A 15,251-nucleotide genomic window follows, 5' to 3' on the forward strand; every position below is an offset into this window, starting at 1 on the left:
TGTATACCCGGTTAATCTGAACACTATTTCCCATTTATTTTACTCCAGTAAACAACATATAAGTCATTTTAAGTATCACAATATATAGTTTTTCTATGATTTCACCATATGATTTTAAACACATCCTCTAGAGAACACTAAACCATCAGCAGAACAGTCATAATAGTATTCAGTTTGAAGTTTCTTTTTAATGACGCATAGATAAGATCACACCGGTGTGATCAGTCTTGACTGTATGGCGGCCGGAAGTATGGCGTGTGTAAAGTGCCTTGGATTACCTACCGAAGGAGACAGTCGTGTATTTTTACGTGAGAGAAGGGTGTACGTCGCACCACCGACGCGTGAAACTAACGTCGTTGAGAACTACATCGCACCACAGAGCCTCATGTTTTTTTTCTAGCTTTCTATCTTTCTTATCAATCATTGTTAACTTTTTTTCTTTTACTTTCCTGTTCTTGATACATATTGTGTAGAAAGTCTGCTACCTTTCAATGTGACTTAAGATGACCAAATCTAATTAAGCCCAATCTCTGTTTCGATATAAGAAGCCACCTCTCTTTGGTCCAGACATGTCCTGTGAGGAATTGTTGAGTTGTTGTTGTAGGCCTACATTGAATTCTAGTTTGTTTAGTTTCTTTGATCCTACATATTTATTTAATTTGTCAAGCTGATTTTAGATATATGATTTAAAACATGCTAATGTGTTTGTATTACATTAATTGGTTCTATTTTTATGGTTTTATTAGAAACCAACAATTACCATCACTTGTCATCAATGAGAAATGTCTACTCCTACATGTTAAATAAACTGAGAAAAAAAGGCAGATGACTGAATGAGTTTTAATGGAAACCATTCCAGTAGCAACATCCAAATTCCTTCAGAAATTCTAAGTTGTATGTCATTAATGTAATCTTTATACTGTTTACAAGCATAATAATAAAATGTAAAAAAAATTTACTTGCGTTAAAAATCCCTCACTTTCTCCTAGAGTAAATATTGATGGAATTTTACCTGCACTTGACCATACAATGGGTGAATACTAGCTCACAATATCAAACTTTATGCAATATAGTTTTCAGGTGAGGGCAACAAGAAAGTATTTTAATAGCCTATTATTTTCAAGAAATCTACAATGACAAAATAAATGACTGGAAAATATGCTTTTTATCACAAAATACATATTTTTTGGTCATAAAGAAATATCCATCATTTCTACCATCACCTTTTTTTTACTGTTAATACTTGTAACCTCTTATTTGCCTAAATAGATCAACTATATACATGAAACTAAGCATGGTTGCTTAGAATAACTTGTCCTCCACGTCATTTAATGTTGAAGAAAATGTTGAATGACAAAGAAAATTAAGACGAGAGCATGAGAAAACAAGGAAGAAAGAAAAAATTGTGCATGGGCTCTTAGGGCTATTGTGTCCAGGATGCCTTTAATTTTAAAAACATGTTTAATTTGTTGTACTTCACTTCAACACAAAAGTAACAGCCAATAATATAGGCCTATATATTATATATATATAAATAATTGACTAATTAGGCTACTGTAAAAGCAATAGCCTATAACAAATACATCTACTAATGCAAACTTTTAAATGCTTTTAAAGGTGATATAACCTACATGGAGACGACGTATGTATCAGGTGTCTTTTAAGGCGACGTTCCCATTTAGACGTACATATTTTTCATACATTTCTCATATACGCCGTCAGGTAAAAGTTCCAACTGTGCATTCGCCATGACGACGCCACCGGTCTGTCGTCAGCAGTCCCTATCAATCCCATTCAAAAATCCACATGGACTGACGGCAACAGAAGGGTAGACTGCTGCTCCTCCCTCAACAGGGTATCTTTGGCATTTTCCATTCGTCATAATATGACGACTCACTCTACTCACACAGCGAGCGACTCACTTTCCTCGGCTGGCGACTCACTCTACTCACACAGCGAGCAACTCACTTTCCTCGGCTGGCGACTCACTCTACTCACACAGCGAGCGACTCACTTTCCTCGGCTGGCGACTCACTCTACTCACACAGCGAGCGACTCACTTTCCTCGGCTGGAGACTCACTCTACTCACACAGCGAGCGACTCACTTTCCTCAGCTGGTGACTCACTCTACTCACACAGCGAGCGACTCACTTTCCTCGGCTGGCGACTCACTCTACTCACACAGCGAGCGACTCACTTTCCTCGGCTGGTGACTCACTCTACTCACACAGCGAGCGACTCACTTTCCTCGGCTGGCGACTCACTCTACTCACACAGCGAGCGACTCACTTTCCTCAGCTGGTGACTCACTCTACTCACACAGCGAGCGACTCACTTTCCTCGGCTGGCGACTCACTCTACTCACACAGCGAGCGACTCACTTTCCTCGGCTGGCGACTCACTCTACTCACACAGCGAGCGACTCACTTTCCTCGGCTGGCGACTCACTCTACTCACACAGCGAGCGACTCACTTTCCTCGGCTGGCGACTCACTCTACTCACACAGCGAGCGACTCACTCTCCTCACACAACGACTCACTCTCAACTGGCGACTCACTTGACTCACTTTCCTCACGCAGCGAGCGACTCACTCTACTCACGCAGCGAGCGACTCACTTTCCTCACACAGCGAGCGACTCACTCTCCTCACACAACGACTCACTCTCAACTGGCGACTCACTTGACTCACTTTCCTCACGCAGCGAGCGACTCACTTTCCTCAGCTGGCGACTCACTCTCCTCACACAACGACTCACTCTCAACTGGCGACTCACTTGACTCACTTTCCTCGGCTGGCGACTCTCTACTCACACAGCGAGCGACTCACTTTCCTCAGCTGGCGACTCACTCTACTCACACAGCGAGCGACTCACTTTCCTCGGCTGGCGACTCACTCTACTCACACAGCGAGCGACTCACTTTCCTCAGCTGGTGACTCACTCTACTCACACAGCGAGCGACTCACTTTCCTCGGCTGGCGACTCACTCTACTCACACAGCGAGCGACTCACTTTCCTCGGCTGGCGACTCACTCTACTCACACAGCGAGCGACTCACTCTCCTCACACAACGACTCACTCTCAACTGGCGACTCACTTGACTCACTTTCCTCACGCAGCGAGCGACTCACTCTACTCACGCAGCGAGCGACTCACTTTCCTCACACAGCGAGCGACTCACTCTCCTCACACAACGACTCACTCTCAACTGGCGACTCACTTGACTCACTTTCCTCACGCAGCGAGCGACTCACTTTCCTCAGCTGGCGACTCACTCTCCTCACACAACGACTCACTCTCAACTGGCGACTCACTTGACTCACTTTCCTCGGCTGGCGACTCTCTACTCACACAGCGAGCAACTCACTTTCCTCGGCTGGAGACTCACTCTACTCACACAGCGAGCGACTCACTTTCCTCGGCTGGCGACTCACTCTACTCACACAGCGAGCGACTCACTTTCCTCAGCTGGCGACTCACTCTACTCACACAGCGAGCGACTCACTTTCCTCGGCTGGCGACTCACTCTACTCACACAGCGAGCGACTCACTTTCCTCGGCTGGCGACTCACTCTACTCACACAGCGAGCGACTCACTTTCCTCGGCTGGCGACTCACTCTACTCACACAGCGAGCGACTCACTTTCCTCGGCTGGCGACTCACTCTACTCACACAGCGAGCGACTCACTTTCCTCAGCTGGCGACTCACTCTACTCACACAGCGAGCGAGTGAGCGACTCACTTTCCTCAGCTGGCGACTCACTCTACTCACACAGCGAGCGACTCACTTTCCTCGGCTGGCGACTCACTCTACTCACACAACGAGCGACTCACTTTCCTCGGCTGGCGACTCACTCTACTCACACAGCGAGCGACTCACTTTCCTCGGCTGGCGACTCACTCTCCTCACGCAGCGAGCGACTCACTTTCCTCGGCTGGCGACTCACTCTACTCACACAGCGAGCGACTCACTTTCCTCGGCTGGCGACTCACTCTCCTCACGCAGCGAGCGACTCACTTTCCTCAGCTGGCGACTCACTCTACTCACACAGCGAGCGAGCGAGCGACTCACTTTCCTCAGCTGGCGACTCACTCTACTCACACAGCGAGCGACTCACTTTCCTCGGCTGGCGACTCACTCTACTCACACAGCGAGCGAGCGAGCGACTCACTTTCCTCAGCTGGCGACTCACTCTACTCACACAGCGAGCGACTCACTTTCCTCGGCTGGCGACTCACTCTACTCACACAACGAGCGACTCACTTTCCTCGGCTGGCGACTCACTCTACTCACACAGCGAGCGAGCGAGCGACTCACTTTCCTCAGCTGGCGACTCACTCTACTCACACAGCGAGCGAGCGAGCGACTCACTTTCCTCGGCTGGCGACTCACTCTACTCACACAGCGAGCGACTCACTTTCCTCAGCTGGCGACTCACTCTACTCACACAGCGAGCGACTCACTTTCCTCGGCTGGCGACTCACTCTACTCACACAGCGAGCGACTCACTTTCCTCACACAGCGATTGACTCACTTTCCTCAGTTGGCAACTCACTCTACTCATACAACCAGCGACTCACTCTACTCACACAGTGAGCGACTCGCTTTCCTCACGCAACGAGCGACTCACTCTCAGCTGGCGACTCACTTTCCTCACACAACGATTGACTCACTCTCCTCACACAGCAAGCGACTCACTCTACTCATACAACCAGCGACTCACTCTACTCACACAGTGAGCGACTCACTTTCCTCTTGCAGCAAGCGACTCACTCTCAGCTGGTGACTCACTTTCCTCACACAACGAGCGACTCACTCTCCTCAGCAACGAGCGACTCTACTCTCTCAGCAAGCGACTCACTCTACTCACGCAGCGAGCGACTCACTCTCAGCTGGCGACTCACTTTACTCACACAGCGATTGACTCACTCTCCTCAGCAACGAGCGACTCTACTCTCGCAGCGAGCGACTCACTCTCCTCAGCAACGAGCGACTCTACTCTCGCAGCGAGCGACTCACTTTCCTCAGCAACGAGCGACTCACTCTCAGCTGGCGACTCACTCTCCTCAGCAACGAGCGACTCTACTCTCGCAGCGAGCGACTCACTTTCCTCAGCAACGAGCGACTCTACTCTCGCAGCGAGCGACTCACTCTCCTCAGCAACGAGCGACTCTACTCTCGCAGCGAGCGACTCACTCTCCTCAGCAACGAGCGACTCTACTCTCGCAGCGAGCGACTCACTTTCCTCAGCAACGAGCGACTCACTCTCAGCTGGCGACTCACTCTCCTCAGCAACGAGCGACTCTACTCTCGCAGCGAGCGACTCACTTTCCTCAGCAACGAGCGACTCTACTCTCGCAGCGAGCGACTCACTCTCCTCAGCAACGAGCGACTCTACTCTCGCAGCGAGCGACTCACTCTCCTCAGCAACGAGCGACTCTACTCTCGCAGCGAGCGACTCACTTTCCTCAGCAACGAGCGACTCACTCTCAGCTGGCGACTCACTCTCCTCAGCAACGAGCGACTCTACTCTCGCAGCGAGCGACTCACTCTCCTCAGCAACGAGCGACTCTACTCTCGCAGCGAGCGACTCACTCTCCTCAGCAACGAGCGACTCTACTCTCGCAGCGAGCGACTCACTTTCCTCAGCAACGAGCGACTCACTCTCAGCTGGCGACTCACTCTCCTCAGCAACGAGCGACTCTACTCTCGCAGCGAGCGACTCACTTTCCTCAGCAACGAGCGACTCTACTCTCGCAGCGAGCGACTCACTCTCCTCAGAAACGAGCGACTCTACTCTCGCAGCGAGCGACTCACTTTCCTCAGCAACGAGCGACTCTACTCTCGCAGCGAGCGACTCACTTTCCTCAGCAACGAGCGACTTTACTCTCGCAGCGAGCGACTCACTGTCCTCAGCAACGAGCGACTCTACTCTCAGCTGGCGACTCACTCTCCTCAGCAACGAGCGACTCTACTCTCGCAGCGAGCGACTCACTCTCCTCAGCAACGAGCGACTCTACTCTCGCAGCGAGCGACTCACTCTCCTCAGCAACGAGCGACTCTACTCTCGCAGCGAGCGACTCACTCTCCTCAGCAACGAGCGACTCTACTCTCGCAGCGAGCGACTCACTCTCCTCAGCAACGAGCGACTCTACTCTCGCAGCGAGCGACTCACTTTCCTCAGCAACGAGCGACTCACTCTCAGCTGGCGACTCACTCTCCTCAGCAACGAGCGACTCTACTCTCGCAGCGAGCGACTCACTCTCCTCAGCAACGAGCGACTCTACTCTCGCAGCGAGCGACTCACTTTCCTCAGCAACGAGCGACTCTACTCTCGCAGCGAGCGACTCACTTTCCTCAGCAACGAGCGACTCTACTCTCGCAGCGAGCGACTCACTTTCCTCAGCAACGAGCGACTCTACTCTCGCAGCGAGCGACTCACTCTCCTCAGCAACGAGCGACTCTACTCTCGCAGCGAGCGACTCACTCTCCTCAACAACGAGCGACTCTACTCTCGCAGCGAGCGACTCACTTTCCTCAGCAACGAGCGACTCACTCTCAGCTGGCGACTCACTCTCCTCAGCAACGAGCGACTCTACTCTCGCAGCGAGCGACTCACTCTCCTCAGCAACGAGCGACTCTACTCTCGCAGCGAGCGACTCACTTTCCTCAGCAACGAGCGACTCTACTCTCGCAGCGAGCGACTCACTCTCCTCAGCAACGAGCGACTCTACTCTCGCAGCGAGCGACTCACTTTCCTCAGCAATGAGCGACTCACTCTCAGCTGGCGACTCACTCTCCTCAGCAACGAGCGACTCTACTCTCGCAGCGAGCGACTCACTTTCCTCAGCAACGAGCGACTCTACTCTCGCAGCGAGCGACTCACTCTCCTCAGCAACGAGCGACTCTACTCTCGCAGCGAGCGACTCACTTTCCTCAGCAACGAGCGACTCTACTCTCGCAGCGAGCGACTCACTCTCCTCAGCAACGAGCGACTCTACTCTCGCAGCGAGCGACTCACTCTCCTCAACAACGAGCGACTCTACTCTTGCAGCGAGCGACTCACTTTCCTCAGCAACGAGCGACTCACTCTCAGCTGGCGACTCACTCTCCTCAGCAATGAGCGACTCTACTCTCGCAGCGAGCGACTCACTCTCCTCAGCAACGAGCGACTCTACTCTCGCAGCGAGCGACTCACTCTCCTCAGCAACGAGCGACTCTACTCTCGCAGCGAGCGACTCACTTTCCTCAGCAACGAGCGACTCTACTCTCGCAGCGAGCGACTCACTCTCCTCAGCAACGAGCGACTCACTCTCAGCTGGCGACTCACTTTCCTCAGCAACGAGCGACTCACTCTCAGCTGGCGACTCACTCTCCTCAGCTGGCGACTCACTCTACTCACACAGCGAGCGACTCACTTTCCTCGGCTCACTTTCCTCGGCTGGTGACTCACTCTACTCACACAGCGAGCGAGCGAGCGACTCACTTTCCTCGGCTGGCGACTCACTCTCCTCACGCAGCGAGCGACTCACTTTCCTCACGCAGCGAGCGACTCACTTTCCTCACACAGCGATTGACTCACTTTCCTCAGTTGGCAACTCACTCTACTCACACAGTGAGCGACTCGCTTTCCTCACGCAACGAGCGACTCACTCTCAGCTGGCGACTCACTTTCCTCACACAACGATTGACTCACTCTCCTCACACAGTGAGCGACTCACTCTCAGCTGGCAACTCACTTTCCTCACACAGCAAGCGACTCACTCTACTCATACAACCAGCGACTCACTCTACTCACACAGTGAGCGACTCGCTTTCCTCACGCAACGAGCGACTCACTCTCAGCTGGCGACTCACTTTCCTCACACAACGATTGACTCACTCTCCTCACACAGCAAGCGACTCACTCTACTCATACAACCAGCGACTCACTCTACTCACACAGTGAGCGACTCACTTTCCTCTTGCAGCAAGCGACTCACTCTCAGCTGGTGACTCACTTTCCTCACACAACGAGCGACTCACTCTCCTCAGCAACGAGCGACTCTACTCTCTCAGCAAGCGACTCACTCTACTCACGCAGCGAGCGACTCACTCTCAGCTGGCGACTCACTTTACTCACACAGCGATTGACTCACTCTCCTCAGCAACGAGCGACTCTACTCTCGCAGCGAGCGACTCACTCTCCTCAGCAACGAGCGACTCTACTCTCGCAGCGAGCGACTCACTTTCCTCAGCAACGAGCGACTCACTCTCAGCTGGCGACTCACTCTCCTCAGCAACGAGCGACTCTACTCTCGCAGCGAGCGACTCACTTTCCTCAGCAACGAGCGACTCACTCTCAGCTGGCGACTCACTCTCCTCAGCAACGAGCGACTCTACTCTCGCAGCGAGCGACTCACTTTCCTCAGCAACGAGCGACTCTACTCTCGCAGCGAGCGACTCACTCTCCTCAGCAACGAGCGACTCTACTCTCGCAGCGAGCGACTCACTTTCCTCAGCAACGAGCGACTACTCTCGCAGCGAGCGACTCACTTTCCTCAGCAACGAGCGACTCTACTCTCGCAGCGAGCGACTCACTCTCCTCAGCAACGAGCGACTCTACTCTCGCAGCGAGCGACTCACTCTCCTCAGCAACGAGCGACTCTACTCTCGCAGCGAGCGACTCACTTTCCTCAGCAACGAGCGACTCTACTCTCGCAGCGAGCGACTCACTGTCCTCAGCAACGAGCGACTCTACTCTCAGCTGGCGACTCACTCTCCTCAGCAACGAGCGACTCTACTCTCGCAGCGAGCGACTCACTCTCCTCAGCAACGAGCGACTCTACTCTCGCAGCGATTGACTCACTCTCCTCAGCAACGAGCGACTCTACTCTCGCAGCGAGCGACTCACTCTCCTCAGCAACGAGCGACTCTACTCTCGCAGCGAGCGACTCACTTTCCTCAGCAACGAGCGACTCACTCTCAGCTGGCGACTCACTCTCCTCAGCAACGAGCGACTCTACTCTCGCAGCGAGCGACTCACTTTCCTCAGCAACGAGCGACTCTACTCTCGCAGCGAGCGACTCACTCTCCTCAGCAACGAGCGACTCTACTCTCGCAGCGAGCGACTCACTCTCCTCAGCAACGAGCGACTCTACTCTCGCAGCGAGCGACTCACTTTCCTCAGCAACGAGCGACTCTACTCTCGCAGCGAGCGACTCACTCTCCTCAGCAACGAGCGACTCTACTCTCGCAGCGAGCGACTCACTCTCCTCAGCAACGAGCGACTCTACTCTCGCAGCGAGCGACTCACTTTCCTCAGCAACGAGCGACTCTACTCTCGCAGCGAGCGACTCACTCTCCTCAGCAACGAGCGACTCTACTCTCGCAGCGAGCGACTCACTTTCCTCAGCAACGAGCGACTCTACTCTCGCAGCGAGCGACTCACTCTCCTCAGCAACGAGCGACTCTACTCTCGCAGCGAGCGACTCACTCTCCTCAGCAACGAGCGACTCTACTCTCGCAGCGAGCGACTCACTTTCCTCAGCAACGAGCGACTCTACTCTCGCAGCGAGCGACTCACTCTCCTCAGCAACGAGCGACTCTACTCTCGCAGCGAGCGACTCACTCTCCTCAGCAACGAGCGACTCTACTCTCGCAGCGAGCGACTCACTTTCCTCAGCAACGAGCGACTCTACTCTCGCAGCGAGCGACTCACTCTCCTCAGCAACGAGCGACTCTACTCTCGCAGCGAGCGACTCACTCTCCTCAGCAACGAGCGACTCTACTCTCGCAGCGAGCGACTCACTTTCCTCAGCAACGAGCGACTCTACTCTCGCAGCGAGCGACTCACTCTCCTCAGCAACGAGCGACTCACTCTCAGCTGGCGACTCACTCTCCTCAGCAACGAGCGACTCTACTCTCGCAGCGAGCGACTCACTTTCCTCAGCAACGAGCGACTCTACTCTCGCAGCGAGCGACTCACTCTCCTCAGCAACGAGCGACTCTACTCTCGCAGCGAGCGACTCACTCTCCTCAGCAACGAGCGACTCTACTCTCGCAGCGAGCGACTCACTTTCCTCAGCAACGAGCGACTCTACTCTCGCAGCGAGCGACTCACTCTCCTCAGCAACGAGCGACTCTACTCTCGCAGCGAGCGACTCACTCTCCTCAGCAACGAGCGACTCTACTCTCGCAGCGAGCGACTCACTCTCCTCAGCAACGAGCGACTCTACTCTCGCAGCGAGCGACTCACTCTCCTCAGCAACGAGCGACTCTACTCTCGCAGCGAGCGACTCACTCTCCACAGCAACGAGCGACTCTACTCTCGCAGCGAGCGACTCACTTTCCTCAGCAACGAGCGACTCTACTCTCGCAGCGAGCGACTCACTTTCCTCAGCAACGAGCGACTCACTCTCAGCTGGCGACTCACTCTCCTCAGCAACGAGCGACTCTACTCTCGCAGCGAGTGACTCACTCTCCTCAGCAACGAGCGACTCTACTCTCGCAGCGAGCGACTCACTCTCCTCAGCAACGAGCGACTCTACTCTCGCAGCGAGCGACTCACTTTCCTCAGCAACGAGCGACTCTACTCTCGCAGCGAGCGACTCACTCTCCACAGCAACGAGCGACTCTACTCTCGCAGCGAGCGACTCACTTTCCTCAGCAACGAGCGACTCTACTCTCGCAGCGAGCGACTCACTTTCCTCAGCAACGAGCGACTCACTCTCAGCTGGCGACTCACTCTCCTCAGCAACGAGCGACTCTACTCTCGCAGCGAGTGACTCACTCTCCTCAGCAACGAGCGACTCTACTCTCGCAGCGAGCGACTCACTTTCCTCAGCAACGAGCGACTCTACTCTCGCAGCGAGCGACTCACTCTCCACAGCAACGAGCGACTCTACTCTCGCAGCGAGCGACTCACTCTCCTCAGCAACGAGCGACTCTACTCTCGCAGCGAGCGACTCACTTTCCTCAGCAACGAGCGACTCACTCTCAGCTGGCGACTCACTCTCCTCAGCAACGAGCGACTCTACTCTCGCAGCGAGCGACTCACTCTCCTCAGCAACGAGCGACTCTACTCTCGCAGCGAGCGACTCACTCTCCTCAGCAACGAGCGACTCACTCTCAGCTGGCGACTCACTCTCCTCAGCAACGAGCGACTCTACTCTCGCAGCGAGCGACTCACTTTCCTCAGCAACGAGCGACTCACTCTCAGCTGGCGACTCACTCTCCTCAGCAACGAGCGACTCTACTCTCGCAGCGAGCGACTCACTTTCCTCAGCAACGAGCGACTCTACTCTCGCAGCGAGCGACTCACTCTCCTCAGCAACGAGCGACTCTACTCTCGCAGCGAGCGACTCACTCTCCTCAACAACGAGCGACTCTACTCTCGCAGCGAGCGACTCACTTTCCTCAGCAACGAGCGACTCACTCTCAGCTGGCGACTCACTCTCCTCAGCAACGAGCGACTCTACTCTCGCAGCGAGCGACTCACTTTCCTCAGCAACGAGCGACTCTACTCTCGCAGCGAGCGACTCACTCTCCTCAGCAACGAGCGACTCTACTCTCGCAGCGAGCGACTCACTCTCCTCAACAACGAGCGACTCTACTCTCGCAGCGAGCGACTCACTTTCCTCAGCAACGAGCGACTCACTCTCAGCTGGCGACTCACTCTCCTCAGCAACGAGCGACTCTACTCTCGCAGCGAGCGACTCACTCTCCTCAGCAACGAGCGACTCTACTCTCGCAGCGAGCGACTCACTCTCCTCAGCAACGAGCGACTCTACTCTCGCAGCGAGCGACTCACTTTCCTCAGCAACGAGCGACTCTACTCTCAGCTGGCGACTCACTCTCCTCAGCAACGAGCGACTCTACTCTCGCAGCGAGCGACTCACTTTCCTCAGCAACGAGCGACTCACTCTCAGCTGGCGACTCACTCTCCTCAGCAACGAGCGACTCTACTCTCTCAGCTGGCGACTCACTCTCCTCAGCAACGAGCGACTCTACTCTCGCAGTGAGCGACTCACTCTCCTCAGCAACGAGCGACTCTACTCTCGCAGCGATTGACTCACTCTCCTCAGCAACGAGCGACTCTACTCTCGCAGCGAGCGACTCACTCTCCTCAGCAACGAGCGACTCTACTCTCGCAGCGAGCGACTCACTTTCCTCAGCAACGAGCGACTCACTCTCAGCTGGCGACTCACTCTCCTCAGCAACGAGCGACTCTACTCTCGCAGCGAGCGACTCACTTTCCTCAGCAACGAGCGACTCACTCATGTACATTGGCCTAATATTATAATAAAATCTCTACCCTTTTCAAATACTGTGATGGTGCAATAACTAACTATATTCAGTAAAGTTTTACATTTTTGTGTTGTAAATGTCATTTATTCAGAACCAATATTCCCATCAGTAGCTGCGTTTACATGGACACTTATAATCGGATTGACGGTTCAATTGGACTAAAAAAAACATGTAAACACCTTAATCGATCCGATTGAGCTCGATCCGAATGAATTTTCGATCAGATTGAAAGGGGTGGTTTATTCCTTTTGTAATCCGATCGAGAGAACATGTAAACACTTGATCGGATAGAAAACCGAAACTGAAAGGACTGCGCATGTGCAATGACGTTAAATAGCGTAATGACGTATGATGTGCGGAACGAGCTGTTCTTCCTGTTGAATAAAGTGTCTTAGAAATGAGTGTCTCGTCATTCTAAACTTCTCATTTCACTCAGCGTCTGTGAAGTGAAGCAGGACAAAGTCCCACCAGTCCTGGTTTCAGATTCTCATCCACAGACGACTGGTTTTGGCCGCGGGGAGAGGCATTTTTACTGCGTGATAAATATAAGCAGTGGCAAAACGCTTAATATGTCTTCAAATCATGACCAGAGACGGATTAATATTACATCTGCTGTTTAAAACAAATAAAGAACCAATAGAGGAGAATAGTTATGCGCAAACAGTGGGAAACTCTGCGTATTTGTGCAGTGCGCATGTCAAAAAATCTATTCCGATTTGAAACTTGTGACATATAAACGCGCACATCAACCCGATTATTTTATTTATCGTTCATGTAAACACCGTGTTCAGATTCATCAACCGTATTGATTTCATTCCGATTGAACCAAAAGGTGTCCATGTAAACGTAGCTGTTCTGTAGCTGATCGAGGTGAACTCATGGAACTCATCGTCATGGTGGAAGGCAACCAACCTTTTTAATCCCTCTGGCCCAGGCAATTTTGACAACCAGCTGTGTGGTGTGCAATATCCACCAGAATCCCCCAGTGAGGTCAATTGTTTTAAATTGTTCCTCAAAGAAGATTGTGGAGGAAACAAACCGCTATGCCTCTGACTTGCAAAAAAGGGAAATTAAAGGAAAACTTGTTAAATGGGTTCCAACAAATATTCCTGAAATGTACACATTTTTAGTGTCAGTTCTCCTAATGGGGGTGATCAAAAAACCATCACTTCGTGCTTACTGGAGCACAGACCCCATGTTCTTGCCACAATTTTTCGGGTCTTTGTTTTCACAGGATCGCTTCTTTCTGCTCCTCCGCTGTCTTCACTTCGCAAACAATGCGACAGCAGTTTTCAACGACCCGCTGAAAAAAATCAGAAACATATTCACTGCTCTCACCTCCTCCTTTCGTCACATTTTTGTGCCATACAGGGATCTGTGTGTGGATGAGTCTCTGATGAAGTGGAAAGGCAGGCTGGTATTTCGTCATTTCATTCCATCTAAACGGCACAGATTTGGGGTCAAGTTTTTTGTTTTGTTTGATGTGCTCACTGGTTGTGTGCAGGACATGATCATTTACTCCGGATCTACCAGTGACATTCAACATTACCAAGGACTTGGGATTTCTAGGTCTGTTGTGATGACACTTCTAGCACCTTACCTAAGAAAGGGTCATGTTCTTTTAGGAGTGTGAACCTACACTGGTCTCACAGTTCGGTTCAATTACGATTATCATGTCATCGATTTAGTTCAATTCGATATCACGATGCATCACGATGCACTGCATCCTCAATTTTCAATTTTACTTCAAAAGTGATGTGTGTGCGCGTGTGTGTGCTCGCCTGTTCGCAGTGACAGAAACAGTGTCATTCCAGTTTGTTTCAAGGGAGTAAAGCTTGTTTATGCCATTAAGAAAAGGAAAATCTGTCAAATAAATTTTGTTTTAAAGAAATGTTCATTTAAAAGCAGCGTTCATTAATCAGTGTATTATGTTACCATTAAAAATGCACGCATCAACCGTCGACGAGTTCGCTGTTGAAGGTGACGATCATCCATTTATAATCACGCGTAACACAGAATAATTGTAATTTGACCATCGGGTGCGGCTACTTAAATCAGAGAAAATTATTGGGGCGGGTGGATGATCTGTTTTTGGCTGCGGATTCGAGTGACGTTGGAGCTCATCTGCTTACTCTAAAGCAGTCAGACTCTTCCAGGCGTTAACAGCTCGAGGTGAAAACGGCTAATGTGGTTTATCAAGTTAGTGGTATTACCTCCTGCATATTCTATTTGTGCGTGACATGAGCGCACAGCGCACACAGCGCGTGTCTTCTGCAGGTCATGCTTACCAGGTTGTTCAAAAAAGCCGAAATGTGCCCAGATGTAGGCTTTTAAAGTAGTTGGAGCATTTTTAATTTTCTCTCACTCGCGTCTCACCTCCCTCTGCCATTGTATGCTACCGCGACAAAGCATGTACGCGACAAATGACGTCAGAAAAGCATCAGTACATTATAATCGGTTATGGTCTATTACTGAACCGATACTGATTCGTCCTTGCCTGCATCGCGATGCACCGTAGAAACGATAAATTTTGACACCCCTATGTTCTTTATGTGGACAACTGGTACAGTAGTCCCACACTTTTCCAGCACCTCTTGTCACTTGGCACTGGAGCTTGTGGGACTGTGCGCGCAAACAGGATAGGGATGCCAACATTCACCTGTGAGATGACAAAAGGTGAGGTGGAATTCAAAGAAAATGGATCACAGTTGGCAATTAAATGGTATGACAGAGGGATGTTCATGCCCTTACCACAGTCCACCCAACTGGTATGGTAGCCACAGGGATGCTTGATCACATCACTGAAGCAAGTCTGTGTGCTGGAGTATAACAAAAAGATGGGGGTAGTTGACAAAGCTGACATGATGACTGTTTTTTTTTAATGCACCAGTGGTACAAGAGGATCTTCTTTCACCGACTTGACACAGTTTGACTCAACAGCCACATCGTCAACCGGCAAA

The sequence above is a fragment of the Squalius cephalus genome (assembly GCF_949319135.1).
Source record: "Squalius cephalus genome assembly, chromosome: 2".
Lineage (NCBI taxonomy): Eukaryota > Metazoa > Chordata > Actinopteri > Cypriniformes > Leuciscidae > Squalius > Squalius cephalus.